The sequence below is a fragment of the Lactuca virosa genome, chromosome 3, assembly GCF_052849685.1.
Source record: "Lactuca virosa cultivar CGN04683 chromosome 3, Lactuca_virosa_CGN04683_v6, whole genome shotgun sequence".
Taxonomy (NCBI): Eukaryota; Viridiplantae; Streptophyta; class Magnoliopsida; order Asterales; family Asteraceae; genus Lactuca; species Lactuca virosa.
Window position 1 is genome coordinate 328,931,541 of NC_136428.1, and position 4,339 is coordinate 328,935,879.

The 4,339-nt window shown below is 31.6% G+C and overlaps 1 pseudogene; it reads left to right on the plus strand.

The window, feature by feature from the left end:
• The first annotated feature begins 2,047 nt into the window (after positions 1 to 2,047).
• On the plus strand, positions 2,048 to 4,011 carry LOC145163073 (isoleucine N-monooxygenase 1-like; annotated as a pseudogene).
• The last annotated feature ends 328 nt before the right edge of the window (positions 4,012 to 4,339 follow it).

A 4,339-nucleotide genomic window follows, 5' to 3' on the forward strand; every position in this document is an offset into this window, starting at 1 on the left:
CGTTAAACAGAGCCTTAGTATCACAAATAACAACACACGGTTGGGACGAATATCATTTCAAACACGCATGCCCTTAGAAGAAAGTTTTTTAAGACTTCAAATGAGATGTGTTCTTTGTTAGACCATATATTTGTAGGGTCATCAAATTATTATGTAGACAATAAGGTCCCACTTCCGTTTTTATTGTTTATGGTATTTTTGTGATTCTTGAATCTTGATCAAATTTGGTAAAATATTTGGACTATATATCACCTAAAACTTGCACCCAAGAGCAGATCATAACCATCGATCATCATACTATGCATCTCAATTCATGTATAACTTCTTAGCAATAATAAGGTCAACCCAAATTTTGTTTCCAATTCAAATGCATCTTTCTTGGTCTTCATCACTCTTATTGGTATTTTCTAGCATGACTCTTATTGGTAATTATTAATTATTTAGATGTCGTAAACTATTTTTTGCAAAACAAAAAACTAATTGTCTCTAGAAACTAATCTTAACTCTTATTCGCACTCATCGCTTGGCGTGGTTAAACGGCTAGTGTTTATATATATATATATATATATATATATATATATATATATATATATATATATATATATATATATATATATATATATATATATATATATAAACATTTTAATTATTTATATATTAGTTTTGTAAAGTTCACAAGTGAATTTATTCACGTTGTATATCTGAACTGCTATATAATTCAGTTTTCAGGATTCATAATATGAATATGACTTATTATTATTTAAACTGTGAATCTGAACTATATATATATATATATATATATATATATATATATATATATATATATATATATATATATATATATATATATATATATATATATATATTCATTTGTGAACTTTACAAAACTAATTTATTAATAATTAAAATATTATAAAATTACATATTAAATATACTTTGATTAACATATAAATTTTACCATATTAATTTGTAAATGATCAAATTATTGAAAAATTATGTTAGATTCACATTGTGAAAGCTAAAAACTAATTACGTACAGTTCAAATTATATACATACCGAAGAACAATGGGATAATTCAAGATTTAGGCATAGTAACATTCGAGAGTTATGACATGAAATGCAACAAATTTGTGATAGTATTGCAAATATGATATGTGGTGAAAAATATTTGAATTAAATATAAATAGCCGGGGAACTAGTATTTAATATTTATTTTAGTTTAATTTAATATAGGGTTTAGGTCATTTTTGGTCACTGAACTTTTGGTTTTGTACTCATTTGGTCACTTAACTATTTTTAAGTTTTAAAAGGTCATCAAACTTTTAACTTTGTGCTCATTTAGTCACTTAACTTTTAGATTTGTATTCATTTAGTCACCTAACTTTTAAAATTGTGTTCATTTAGTCACTAAACTTTTAAAAAAATTTAAAAGTTTAGTGACTAAATGAGCACAATTTTAAAAGTTAGGTGACTAAATGTGACCAAACCAAAAGTTAAGTGACTAAATGAGCATAAAGCCAAAAGTTTGATGACCTTTTAAAACTTAAACAAAGTTAAGTGACCAAATGAGCACAAAACCAAAAGTTAAGTGATCAAAAATGACCTAAACCCTTTAATATATTATATATTTGTCTTATAATATAGAAACATTTTTTATATGTCATTTTTATGTTTTACGGCTAACAAGTGAGCTAGTTTCTATTAAAAGTAATTTTTTATTGGTTAACTTTCAGTTATCAGTTAGTTTTTCAAAACTTGTTTTAATATCATAAATAACAACACTAGGTTTGGACGAACATCATTTTAAACATGCATGCCCTTGGAACAATTTTTTTTAAGACTTCAAAGAAGATGTGTTCTTTGTTAGACCATATGTTTGCAGGGTCATCAAATTATTATGTAGACGATAAGGTCCCACTTTTGTTTTTATTGTTTATGGTATTTTTTATGATTCTTGAATCTTGATCAAATTTTGTAAAATATTTGGACTATATATCACATAAAACTTGCACCCAAGAATAGATCATAACAATCGCAATTCATGTACAACTTCTTACCAATAATAAGGTCAACCCAAATTTTGTTTCCCATTCAAATGAAACCTTCTTCGTCTTCATCAACAGCTATTCAGGTGGTCAGCATCTCAACTATCATCATCATCTTCATCTTCTTCCGCAAGTATGTTATCAACAAAAGTACAAGCAACCAACCAGGATTACCACCTGGGCCAACTCATTTACCATTCATTGGTTGCACCATTCAGATGCTTCTAAATCGGCCAACTTTCCGATGGACCCACAAACTCATGGACCAGTTTAATACCCCAATACTTTGCATCAAGCTAGGACCATCGACCCATGTCATTGCAGTCTCCAGTCCAAACCTAGCAAGCGAGTTCCTGCGAAAGCAAGATGTAGTATTTTCTTCCAGGCCGGAAACGTTATCAACATATCTGGTAAGGATGGGTATAAAACAACTATTCTTTCCCCTCATGGGAATCAATGGAAGAAGATGAGAACAATCTTGATCCATGATGTACTCGCCCCACCAATGCGCAAATGGCTCCAACCCACACGAGACGATGAAGCCAATCACTTGCTTAGCTACATTTACAATCAAATAGAAAAAAAGGATTCCCTAACTCACGGTGGGTTATTAAATATTCGAAACACGAGCCAACATTATTTTGGAAATTTGATAAGGATGATGATTTTTGGGACAAGATTCTTTGGAGTTGGAATGGAAGATGGGGGGCCAGGTGAAGAAGAAACTGAACATGTCGCGTCTGTTTTCATTATCCTCAAGTATCTTTATGCATTTTCCATCAGTGATTTCTTCCCCCGGTTGAGAGGTAAGACTGATTTTGAGGGCCATCAAAAGATTATCGGAACGGCCATTCAAAGAGTTCGTAAGTACCAACATCCGTTGATTGATGAACATATTCAAATGTGGAAAGATGGGGTGCGAAAGGTAAAAGAGGATGTGCTTGATGTCCTTATCAACCATGAAAGCCCTAAGCTTACAGATCAAGAGATTAAGGCCCAGATTTTAGTAAGATTAACATGCAAATCTTAGTGACTTTCATAAATATTTGTTTCAAAAAACATACCAAATGTTGGAGAAGTTAATCTCTTCAGATGAGTGGTTCTTCAATTTAATTTACTTTTGGTGTTTTCTTGGTGGCTTGTCTAATTTTAGGAATTAATGCTAGCTGCAATTGATAATTCCTCCAATGGAATAGAATGGGCGATGGCAGAGATGATCAACGACCCTATTATCCTAAAAAGAGTCGTTGCGGAGCTGGACGAAGAAGTGGGTCACAACCGTCTGGTAGAAGAGCGAGACCTTCCTCAACTTAATTACATTAAAGCATGCATCAAGGAGGCCTTCAGGTTGCATCCTTTCGCACCTTTCAATATTCCCCATGTTTCGATAAGGAATACCACCGTTGCTGGTTAATTCATACCCAAGGGTAGTCACGTCTTGCTTAGTCGTCTTGGGCTGGGAAGAAATTCAAATGCATGGAAAGATCCAATACGGTTTGACCCAGATCGACATCTTGATGTAGAAGGAAAGCAAGTGGTTCATTCAGATAATGACCTGAGAATGCTTTCGTTTAGCACTGGGAGACGTGGCTGTCCAGGAGTGGCGTTGGGTTCAACAATAACTACAATGATGTTGGCTAGAATGGTTCAAGGGTTCAGCTGGGAGGTGCCACAAAATGCTCCGGGTGTTAATCTTGTTGAAAATCATGATGACCTTGTCTTGGCTAAACCACTTGTTGTCATTGCAAAACTACGGCTACCTCACCATCTCTACCCAAAAAGTTGAACACAATATATATTGGTTTTGGGAATATATATGTGTATATAGACACATGTCAATTGGTAAACATGATCACCGTTTGCATCGTTGAAGAAATGATTGCTTATGGTGATCCACACTACAATATGATGAGAAGTTCAGTAATTATTTATTGTTCACTACTTCAATATTTTATGTTTATTATTTTTATTTAGGACTTATTTATCATTGTAAACGGAAAGTTGTACTTGTTTTTTTGTTTTTTAAGTAAAAAGGTTAAATGAAACATAAATAAACAAAAAGTTTGGTTTAAAAAAATGTAAACGTCATGTTGGTTGGACTTATTTTATTGAATAAAAATAGTTTGGATTTTATCAAAAACTTTTATTTAGAACTTATTTGTCAATTATAAAAGTCATGTTTGACTTGTTTTCTAAATCAAAAAGTTAAATAAAACATAAATACATTAAACGTTTCGGTTTTAAAATAATTCTAAACGTCATGTTCGACTTATTTTATCAATTAATAGTAGTT